The sequence below is a fragment of the Macrobrachium rosenbergii genome, chromosome 10, assembly GCF_040412425.1.
Source record: "Macrobrachium rosenbergii isolate ZJJX-2024 chromosome 10, ASM4041242v1, whole genome shotgun sequence".
NCBI lineage: Eukaryota > Metazoa > Arthropoda > Malacostraca > Decapoda > Palaemonidae > Macrobrachium > Macrobrachium rosenbergii.
In genome coordinates, this window is record NC_089750.1 from 6,336,937 (window position 1) to 6,349,436 (window position 12,500).

The 12,500-nt window shown below is 36.1% G+C and overlaps 1 protein-coding gene across 2 annotated transcripts in view; it reads left to right on the top strand.

Annotated features, from left to right (window-relative positions):
* disp (dispatched) overlaps nucleotides 1–12,500 on the top strand; it is a 139,337-nt gene that overhangs the window by 69,804 nt on the left and 57,033 nt on the right. For both annotated transcript variants that reach the window (XM_067109816.1, XM_067109817.1), the window contains one exon: nucleotides 10,199–10,246. The gene's annotated coding sequence lies outside the window, so the exon portion shown is untranslated. The remainder of the gene's footprint in view (nucleotides 1–10,198; nucleotides 10,247–12,500) is intronic.

The following is a 12,500-nucleotide window of genomic DNA, read 5'->3' on the forward strand; positions in this document are numbered from 1 at the left end:
GCTTTTGGGAAGAAACATTATTTTAGGAAAGATGCTGTTGGGAAGAAACATTATTTTAGGAGAGATGCTGTTGGTATTTTAGAAGAGGTGCTGTTGGGAAGAACCATCCTTTTAGGGGAGATGCTGTTGAGAAGAAACATTTTTTTTAGGGGAGATGATGTTGGGAAGAAACATTATTTTAGGAGAGATGCTGTTGGGAAGAAGCATTATTGTAGGAGAGATGCTGTTGCGAAGAAATATTATTTTAGGAGAGATGCTGTTGCTATTTTAGAAGGGGTGCTGCTGGGAAGAAACATTATTGTAGGAGAGATGCTGTTGGGAAGAAACATTATTTTAGGAGAGATGCTGTTGGGAGGAAGCATTATTTTAGGAGAGATGCTGTTGGGAAGAAACATTATTGTAGGAGAGATGCTGTTGGTATTTTAGAAGAGGTGCTGCTGGGAAGAAACATTATTTTAGGAGAGATGCTGTTGGGAAGGAACATTATTTTAGAAGAGATGCTGTTGGAAAGAAACATTATTTTAGGAGAGATCCTGTTGGTATTTTAGAAGAGATGCTTTTGGGAAGAGACATTATTTTAGTAGAGATACTGTTGGGGAGAAACATTATTTTTTGAGAGATACCATTGGGAAGAAGCATAATTTTAGAAGAGATGCTTTTGGGAAGAAACATAATTTTAACAGAGATGCTTTTGGGAAGAAACATTATTTTAGGAGAGATGCTGCTGGGAAGAAACATCATTTTAGGAGAGAGGCTTTTGGGAAGAAACATCATTTTAGTAGAGATGATTTTGGGAAGAAACATAATTTTAGGAGAGATGCTGTTGGGAAGAACCATTATTTTAGAAGAGATGCTGTTGGGAAGAAACATTAGTTTAGAAGAGATGTAAAAAAAATTATTTAAGTAGAGATACTTTTGGGAAGACACATCATTATTATTATTCTTAAGATGAACCTTATTCATATGGAACAACCCCACAGGGGCCATTGACTTGAAATTCAAGCTTCCAAAGAATATTATGGTGTTCATTTGAAGGAAGTAACGGAAGGCAATGGGAGATCAGGTATTAGAAAAACGGATAAATTAATGATAATCTTCAACTCTTCTTTTGATCCTCCTGATCCTTTTTCTTTCCTCCGTAAGGGTGGTTTTATTCCATATTTTTCTACAGGTATTATTTCGACCACTGCTCCATAGAGCTAGCGAACAGTCCACCGTCCGGCCAGGCGGCCCCGTAACACCATCGGACTACCGCTTCCAATATGAAATACTTTTGTCATTGTTGACCACTGGATTGTAAGGTTTGGTGATATGTTTCATCGTGCGGTAGTTTCTTTCCCTCTAACTGCAAGCTTTGGAATTCACTTCCTGGTTCTGTTTTCCTGAGACTTAAAACCTTCCATCATTGAAGAGGCTGAAGGTGTGTCACGTCTTTTTGGCTCAAGGCCCTTATTTTATTTCTTCGTCTCGTCTGTCCCAACTCTCCCCCCCCCTCCCCGCCCCCTTTCTCCTTACTCCCTTGTCTTAGATTTTTTTTATGACCTAGACGAGGGAATTGGGCCACCCTTGCCATCGGCCTCCATATAAATTATTAATTAGGTCAAAATATGAAATGGGGAACATGAAGGTGCAATTGCTCGGCGGAGCTTAAATGAAACGCCATTTGGTGTTGACTCAAGAAGAAAGCGATTCAGCACTTATTATTAACTTTAAGAGAACTTTTAGAGACCAAGATTAAGCCGCTTTGCCCGTCTCGGTGTCTTCTCCTCAGGAGAGAAACAAATCCTCCCCAACCCACAGGTTGGTATCTCAGTGTGATCTGGAACTTTTAAAAATCCACCCGGAAACTTCTTCTTCTTCTTCTTCTTCTTTTTCCTAAGCTTCTGGAAAGTTAAAACGGACTAGGAGAGATAAGAGATAAGCACTTTAGTTGCCTCTGTTCTTTTTATTAACTTTTTTTTTTTGGAAGCCCAATGGCCTTTTTCCAGCCCGGGCACGAAGGATACAAGAAAAGGGAGGATGGGGAGGGAAGTTGATTTTGTTAATCTCTCTCTCTCTCTCTCTCTCTCCATATCTATCTATCTATCTATCTATCTATCTATCCATATAATATATGGATAGATATGTGTATATATGTATATATATATATTATATATATACATATATACACAACTACACATACACATATATATATATATATATATATATATATATATATATATATATATATATATATATATATATATATATATATATATATATATATATATATATATATATGTACTCGTATATATATATATAATTCACTGATTACTTTCTACCAGATGCATGTAATTGTAATAGCCACAATACCCTCTTAACTTCTCTGGTTCTTCGCACTTTTTGGATACGCTTGTCACTGCGAAGCCTTTGGACCCAAGTGCAAGAAATCTGAAGAAATTATGATGTCCGGTAGCGGGGAACGAACCCGCGGTACCATAATCACTCTTGGATCCAGGATCCAGAACTAGCGTATCCAAAAAGCGCGAAGAATCCGAGAAGTTAAGAGGGCATTGTGGGTATTACAATTACTATATATATATATATATATATATATATATATATATATATATATATATATATATATATATATATATATGTGTGTATGTGTGTGTGTGTGTGTGTGTGTGTGTGTGTGTGTGTCTTTGTGTGTTTGTGTTCGTGTGTGTGTGTGTGTCGCCACAAGCTTAAAGGCCAAAAACGTTCAATGTCAGTGATCAAAGAACAGCCCCCTACTTTAAGTTTAAAACACACACACACACACACACACACACACACACACACACACACACACTCTCTCTCTCTCTCTCTCTCTCTCTCTCTCTCCCCAGCCCTATAACTCTCAGCGCCTAATCGTAGTAGAGATGGAAAATCTGATTAACTACGTCGTTGAATTAGCTAATCAGCAGGCCGTGAGCCTCGTTAGCGAATTATAGGACGCTCTCTGCCCTCTGGGTGACTCTCGAGTTGATGATGGATTAAAAAATATTTGTTTGAGTTACTGAGGTCGTCATTTTCGTTTTGAGCTCAAAATATTACTGTATGTGCAGTTGATATTTATAGAGAGATGAATATGCGTTTGTTTATATTAGATACACATGTAATTGTAATAACCACAATGCTCTCTGGACTTCTCGAATTCTTCACACTTTTCGGATGCTCTTGTCACTGCAAAGCCTGAGATCCAAGTGCTAGAATATGGTGTATGCATAGCCGTGCCATTTTATATATTTGTATTAAATAAAATTTGTAGCTGAATGTTTTTGTACATAAAATGTCACAGTGATGTGATAAATATTCATAAACGAGCTTGATGGAGTGTGCTACGCTGTGCTGGAACCCGGCGCTGCCCGTCATGTCTCCCGTACCCTCCCTACCAACTATCTACCCCGCCCACACCCGGTGCGGACAAACAGGTTTGCAGGAGGAGGGTGGATGTGTCATGTCTCCCCTACCCTCCCGATTCCCTACCTACCCCGCCCCCATTCGGAGCGGACAAACAGGTTTGCATGAGGAGGGTGGATGTGTCATGTCTCCCCTACCTTCCCAATCCCCTACCTACCCGTCCCCACCCGGGACGAACAAACAAGAAAGATCCACTGGGATTTTATTAGTATAGAAGATAGCTAAATGTTTCAAACGTAAAATCGACTATCATGGTGGTGGGTTGATGCCGACGCTAAGTAAAAATATTTTATCAAAAATTTTGATAAAACAAATAGTAAATAAGACTTCAGAAGAACAGAAAAACGAGATACATCAAGTTTTCTTATGCTTTTTACAGGTTGATTTTATCATGTATGATTCTGTCATGTATAGTTGCGAAGCTACATGTATTTTAAATTGCACCATGGCTTTACAGACACCCTGTATACATATTCGTGGGTGGATTAAGATTATTCTAGGTATTTATTGTTAGGTAATAAATGATATATACATATATATGTAGAACCACCTGGTATTATAGTCTTGTATCCCACTTACGCCTTCTAGTGTAATTAGCTTGGCGTAGCATTCAACCCACCCGATTGATACGAACACTTATTTATTTATGTATGTATTAGTTTTAGTTCTCTGTAAAAGAAAACTATTGTGCCGGCTTTGTCTGTCCGTCCGCACTTTTTCTGTCCGCCCTCAGATCTTAAAAACTACTGAGGCTTAAGGGCTGCAGATTGGTATGTTGATCATCCACTCTCCAGTCATCAAACATACCAAGTTGCAGCCCTCTAGCCTCAGTAGTATTTATTTTATTTAAGGTTAAAGTTAGCCACAATCGTGCTTCTGGCAACGATATAGGATAGGCCACCACCGGGCCATGGTTAAAGTTTCATGGGACGTGGAACGCGGCTCATACAGCATTATACCGAGACCACCGAAAGATAGACCTATTTTCGGTGGCCTTGATTATACGTTGTAGAGGCTGTACAGAAAACTCGACTGCGCCGACGAGGCTGTACAGAAAACTCGATTGCGCCGAAGAAACTTCGGCGCGTCTCATACTTGTTTATATATATATATATATATATATATATATATATATATATATATATATATATATATATATATATATATATATGTATGTATATATACAGTTATATATATATTGATATATATTTGTCATTGTATTATACAACAGTTCATAAAATGTTGATTGAATAATAAGTCAGTCACATGAAAATGACCGAGTATAGTTCTCTCTCTCTCTCTCTCTCTCGTTCCAAAAGCTCATATCATGAGCTTTCGAGGGTTTAACCGGGGCCTCTGCCCCTCTCATGTTCTCCGATTTAGAGACGGAAGGACCTTTCCTCATTTTGGGGCGAATAAACTCTCATCTTTGCTAAGTCCGTCTCCAAGGGGGAGTATATTAAATGTCTCTTGGGTGGGATTTTTTTGTATTATTTTTATATTACTGTTGTAAGTTTACTGATATTGTAAGGTTATTATTATTATTATTATTATTATTATTATTATTATTATTATTATTATTATTATTATAAAAATAGGTTCATTTTCCTCAAAATAAAGTTCATTATTATTAAATTGACAAACATTATTATTACTATTATTATTATTATTATTATTATTATTATTATTATTAATAAAATAATAATCATCAAAATAATAAATTATTATTATTATTATTATTATTATTATTATTATTATTATTATTATTATTATTATGAAAATCAACTTCATTGTCTTCAAAATAAGAAAGTTTATCATTATTTTTAATAAACCATGTTATTATTATTAATATTATTATTATCCAGAAAATGTTATTGCTGTGAATATCAACTTTGTAATGATCAAAATAATAAAGTTGTTTATTATTATATTAATAAATCTCGTGATTATTATTATTATTATTATTATTATTATTATTATTATTATTATTATTATTATTATTCATGATAAGCCAACCCCTCCTTTAGGGAAATTTGAATTGCTGACATGGTTCAAATCCCTTGAGAGGAGGTTCCAAGCTGTCTCACCGGCTTGTTACTGTATTAATGTAATCTCACCATTGAGGAATTCCGAGATTATTTTCAAAATGGAGTAAACAAGTGTGTTTGTTTCATTAAATGCCATTTTGCTCAAGAAGTGAATCATGTTCGTGGTAGTCAGTTGACTGTGGTATGGTACAGCCAGGGTGGGTGAAAGGCATGGGGCTAGCTACATCATCCCAAAAGTTTTTTTTGGTAAACATCTGGAGTTGAGAATAACTAGAGCCTTTCCATCTAAGGAAATGAAATTTACATATATACATATACACACATTTTTTATATATATATATATATATATATATATATATATATATATATATATATATATATATATATATATATATATATATATAATACATATGTAGTATATGTGATTGATTTAACCATCAAAGGCTCCGGCCAACACGCATGCGATTAATACTATGAGATCTGAGTTCTGTAAAGCCATAACAAAATGGATATTGATTCTCGGTATACCTCTGTGGGAGAGGTGACCTTGTAAAGCCTGTCAGGCCACCTCATCCCAAATGATATCAACTATTCCTTGGAGCCCTGGCAGTAACACGTGTCAGGCCGCTTCTCATTAAATATTAGCCATTATTCCCTCGTGCTTAAGGATTGTAACACCTGTCAAGTCACCTCTTCATAAATTATTAGACACTGTCCCCAAGAGCTTAAGGATAGTAACACCTGTCTGGTCACCTCTTGCCAAAAGATTAAGCGTTATTCCCTCGAGTTTAAGGAAAGTAACACCTGTCAGGTCGCCTCTTCATAAATTATTAGACACTGTCCCCAAGAGCTTAAGGTTAGTAACACATGTCAGGTCACCTTTTCCCAAAACATTAAACACTATTCCCTCGAGCTTAAGGAAAGTAACATCTGTCAGGTTACCTGGTCTCAAATGATTGGACACTAAATCAGTGAGCTGAAAGTAACACCTGTCAGGTCACCTCTTCTTAAATAACAAGCTACCGGCGGTTAAGGATTCCCATTTTGGAATTCTGTTCTCATCTTCATTATGCCATTATCTCATTCCCATCGACCCTGGGCTACAAAAAGACATCAGATTCCATTCTCCAGTGGCCTCTGTATGAATTATGTTGGTGGGTTGAATTGAATTGAATATAGAATTTAGGCCAAAGTCCAAGCGCTGGGACCTATGAGGTCATTCAGAGCTGAAAGGGAAATTGAGAGTAAAAGGCTTGAAAGGTGTAACAGTTGGAAAACCTCGCAGTTGCACTATGAATCAGTTGTTAGGAGCGGCTGGAAGGTAAGATGGAAAAAAGAGAATGTGAAAGGAGGTACAGTAAAAGGAACGAAAAGGGTTGCAGCTAGGGACCGAAGGCACGCTGCAAAGAACCTGAAGCAATGCCTACAGTGCACCGCATGAGGTGCACCGAAGGCGCTACCCCCTTACGGGAGGTATGTTTGTGGGGGGAATCGTCAAGTTGTTTGTGGGACGAATAGTGGGGGAGGAAGGATTTCTTTTTCTTTTTATTTCATTTTGCGCGAAGTCTCGCCCCGTCTGTTGCCAAACGTTGTAACCATGGCACTGGCGAGTAACATTCCCAAGGCTGTTGGTAACATTTGTCGTCTGCCCACACGTTTCTCTCTCTCTCTCTCTCTCTCTCTCTCTCTCTCTCTCTCTCTCTCTCTCTCTCTGGGGTTGTATGTCGTCGTATGCCCAGAGATTTAACTTTATTTCTCTTTCTCTCTTTGTATTTTGTGCAAGTATGTTTTCCTTATGCCATTTTGTTTAAATCTCTCTCTCTCTCTCTCTCTCTCTCTCTCTCTCTCTCTCTCTCTCTCTCTCTCTCTCCCCGCGTATGTCGTCCATATGCCAATATTTAACTCCTGTTTCTCTCTCTTTGTAAATGTACATACAAGAGAGAGAGAGAGAGAGAGAGAGAGAGAGATTAAACACAATTAGGAAAACAAACATACACAGAAGATGAAGGTGAAGAGAGAAAAAACAAGTCAAATCTCTTTGCGTATGGACGACATACAACCAGAGAGAGAGAGAGAGAGAGAGAGAGAGAGAGAGAGAGAGAGAGAGAGAGAGGAGAGCCCCTTTGGCAAGAGTATTGAATATTGCAGGGCACCCACGTGAACTTCGACGGCGGCACCAAAGTGGGAAATTGAAATTTGAAATGTTCCTTCTTTTTCGTTTGCCTCTCGCGTTATCCATTATGGAAGGTGGGCTGCAGCTGGCCTCGACGTCGGACATGGAAGAAGAGTTCACTGTTCGCATTTAGTCTTAACTAGCTTATTATTATTCGCTCTATTTCCACCTCTGTTGGAGGACTTAGCAGACTCCAGTGGAGGGTTTAGGAGGCTCCAGTGGAGGGTTTAGGAGGCTCCAGTGGAGGATTTAGAAGACTCCAATGGAGGATTTAGCAGACTCCAATGGAGGATTTAGCAGACTCCAATGGAGGATTTAGAAGACTCCAATGGAGGATTTAGCAGACTCCAGTGGAGGATTCAGCTGGCTCCAATGGAAGATTCAGCAGACTCCGATGGACGATTTAGCATACTCCAATGGAGGATTTAGCAGACTCCGGTTTAGCAGACTCCACTGGAGGATTTAACGTACTCCAATGGAGGATTTAGCAGACTCCACTGGAGGATTTAACGTACTCCAATGGAGGATTTAGCAGACTCCAATGGAGGATTTAGCAGGCTCCAGCGCTAAAACAGCTTGCAAGTGCTTGCTTCCATACGTATACGCATAAGTCAATATACTCCGTATTGCCCACGCTATGAGATTGCTCGGTACATTAATAAATGCACAGTTGCTTTGCCAGGCGATGAATACGGTGTGTGTGTGTGTGTGTGCAATAACAGTGTTATTTTGTACAGTTTGTATGCAATAGTAGGTATTTTGTACAATTTATATGCGATAACAGGTATTTGATACAATTTATTTGCAATATCAGGTATTTTATACAGTATGTTTGCAGTAATAGGCATTTTATACAATATATATGCAGTAACAGTATTTTATACCTTTTATATACAGTGACAGGTATTTTTACAGTTTCTATGCAATAACAGGTATTTTATATAATTTATATGCAATGACAGGCATTTTTTACAATTTATATGCATTAACAGGTATTTGATGTAATTCATATGCAATAACAGTTATTTTATGTAATAATTTATATGCAGTATCAGGTCATATAAGGTTTTATACGATTTGTATGCAATAATAGGTATTTTATGTAATTGATATGCAATATTAGGTATTTTATATTATTTTTTATGCAATAGGAGGTATTTTACACAATTTATATGCAATATTAGGTATTTTATATAATTTATATGCAATAACAGGTATTTTATGCAGTTTATATGTAATGTTAGGTATGTTATATAATTTGTATGCAATAACAGATACTTTATGCAACTTATATGCAGTATTAGGAAATATTAGGTATTTTATATAATTTGCATGCAATAACAGGTATTTTATGCAATTTATATGCAGTATTAGGTAATATTAGGTACTTTATCTAATTTGTATGCAGTAACAGCTATTTTATGTTATTTATATGCAGTATTAGGTAATATTAGGTATTTCATATAATTTGTATGCAATAACAGCTATTTTATGCAATTTATATGCAGTATTAGGTAATATTAGGTATTTTATACTGCTTATGTGCAGTGACAGGACATTATGCAATTTATATGCAATATTAGGTAATATTAGATATTTTATACAATTTATATGCAATAACAGGTATTTTATGTTATTTATATGCAGTATTAGGTAATATTAGGTATTTTATACAATTTATACAATAACAGGTATTTTATGTAATTTATATGCAATATTAGGTATTTTATACAATTTATATGCAATAACAGGTATTTTATGTAATTGATATGCAATATTAGGTAATAGTAGGTATTTTATAAGTCTGTCTGACAAACAATTAGTCATGAATTATAAAGAAGGATTATCATTGAGTTTATAAGTCTGTTTGACAAGTAATTTGTCATGAACTATAAAGAAGCATTAGCACTGGGTATATAAGTCTGTTTGACAAATAATATGTCACGAACTACAAAGAAGCATTAGCATTGGGTTTATAAGTCTGTCTGACAAATAATTTGTCACGAACTGTAAAGAAACATTAGCTATGGGTTTATAAGTCTGCCTGACAAATAGTATGTCACGAACTATAAAGAAGCATTAGCATCGGGTTTATAAGTCTGTTTGAAAATTTGTCACGAACTATAAAGAACCATTAGCATCGGGTTTAAAGTTTTTGACAAATAATTTGTCATGAACTATTATGCCTGTTCGACAATTAATTTGTAATGAATATTGAAGAACCATTAGCATTTTATTTATATGTCTGTTTGACAAAGAATTTATAATGGATTATAAAGAACCTTAGCTTTGGCTTTATAATTCTGTTTGACAAATAATTTGTCATGAACTATTCTGTCTGCTTGACAAAGAATTTATAATGGATTATAAAGAACCATTAGCTTTTTCATTATATGTCTGTTTGACAAAGAATTTATAATGGATTATAAAGAACCATTAGCATCGGGTTTAGAAGTCTGTCTGTCCAATAATTTGTCACGAACTGTAAAGAAGCATGGGCATTGGGTTTATACGTCTGTCTGTTTCATTGCAGACCGTCGCCTTTAAGCGCTGGGAAGGTCGACGCAAGCACCTGCGCAAGGTGAGTTGTTTGCCTTTGATATTTTGTTCCCTTACCTGTTGTGTGTGTGTCGGAGTCATCGTCCCCAACATCTTGCTCCGTTCTAATCTTTCTCCTTTCTCCGTCTGCTTGTACTCATTAATCTTTGATTTTTCTCACTCCTTCCGCTTCTACTCATTAATCTTTGATTTTTTTTTGTCTCACTCCTGTTTCTACTCATTAATCTTTGATTTTTTTTCTCACTCCTTCTGCTTCTACTCATTAATCTTTGATTTTTTTTCTCACTCCTTCCGCTTCTACTCATTAATCTATGATTTTTTTCTCACTCCTTCTGCTTCTACTCATTAATCTTTGATTTTTTTCTCACTCCTTCCGCTTCTACTCATTCATCTTTGATTTTTTCTCACTCCTTCTGCTTCTACTCATTAATCTTTGATTTTTTCCTCTTTCTGCTTCTACTCATTAATCTTTGATTTTTTTCTCCTGTTTCTACTCATTAATCTTTGAACTCCTTGCTTCTACTCATTCATCTTTGATTTTTTCTCACTCCTTCTATTCCCTCACAAACTCTTGTTAATCTTCTCTCTTCCTTTTCTCCTGTTTATTAACACTTATTAATCGAATTAATCCTCTCTCTTCCTCTTTTCCTGTTTATTAATCTGTTATTGTTTCCTACTCCGTCTATCCCTTCACAGACACTTACTATTCATCTTCTCTCTGTGTCTTCTGTTTCTTAATCTGTTTTTGTTCCCCACTTCGTCTATCCCTTCACAGACACTTATTATTAATCTTCTCACTTCCTCTGCTTCTGTACATTAATCTTTCATAAATTCGTTCTCTGTTGATTCGTTCACAAACACTTATTAGTCTTCCCCCTTCCTAATCCTTCTATTTACTAATCTTTTATTTTTCCTCACTCCTTTTATTCCTCTCTTCCTCTTCTGTTTATTAATCTTTTATTTTTTTCTTACTCCTCTATTCCTTTACAAACACTTAATTGTCTTCTCTGTTTATTCACAAACGCTTATTAGTTTTCTCCCTTCCTCTTCTTCTGTTTACTAATCCTTTATTTTTCCTCCTTCTGTTCTCTCTTTCTTCTTCTTCTTCTCTTTATTAATCTTTTATATTTTCTTACTCCTCTATTCCTTCACAAAAACTTATATTGGTCTTCTCTGTTTATTCACAAACACGTATTCGTTTTCTACCTTCCTCTTCTTCTGTTTACTGATCTTCTATTTTTGCTCACTCCTTCTATTCCTTTCTCTTCCTCTTCTTCGTCCGTTTATTAATCTTTTATTTTGTTCTTACTCTCTTCCTTCGCAAACACTTATTAGCCTTCTCTACTTATTCACAAACACTTATTAGTTTTCTCCCTTCTTTTTCTTCTATTTACTGATCTTTTATTTTTCCTCACTCATTCCTCTCTTCCTCTTCTGTTTATTAATATTTTATTTTTGCTTACTCCATCTACCCCTCCACAAACACTTATTAACCTTTTGTCTTCCTCTTACTCTTTTACTTATTTATCTTTCATTCTTTTCGTCTTCCATTTATTCTTTCACAGACTGTTAGCTGTCATCCTCTGGTGTACTGCCTTATATGTCATCAAAGTTTGGCTTTTTCACTTTCTCCAGTCTCCTCCCGACTGGTATATTGATTACCTTAAATTCACTGATTGCTTCCTTTCTGTAGGATTCAGGGAATGATACTTGTATGAAAGGTTTACCATTATATGGGAAAAAAAAATTTTTTTCAAGTGCTTATCTTTCAAACTTACATGGAAATATGTAAATGAGTGTAGTACAAATGTGTGTGAATGCGGTTTGTTCTTATGGTGCATATCTCTCTCTCTCTCTCTCTCTCTCTCTCTCTCTCTCTCTCTCTCTCTCTCTCTCTCTCTCTCACCGGACAAGGAGGACAGATGGGGACGTTCCCTGAATACCTATTGTGGAGTTTTGGACCTAAGCAGCGAATTAGGTACCTGGATATTAGACGGATGTTGTGGGTCGTAGCTAAAGAGAGAGAGAGAGAAACTAGACGTGACAGAATCTTATCCGTCTTTTGCTTTTGCCATCAGAGTAACCTGGTCTTATTCAGGCACGAGCTGCTGCTTGTATGAGCAACTTTCAAGTGAATATTCTCTCATGTAAATGGGATAACGTAGGTGATTAAGAGAGAGAGAGAGAGAGAGAGAGAGAGAGAGAGAGAGAGAGAGAGAGCACTGAACATGAAAATAAATGAAAATAATGTTTTATTTCGATAAGTAAGAACGTGG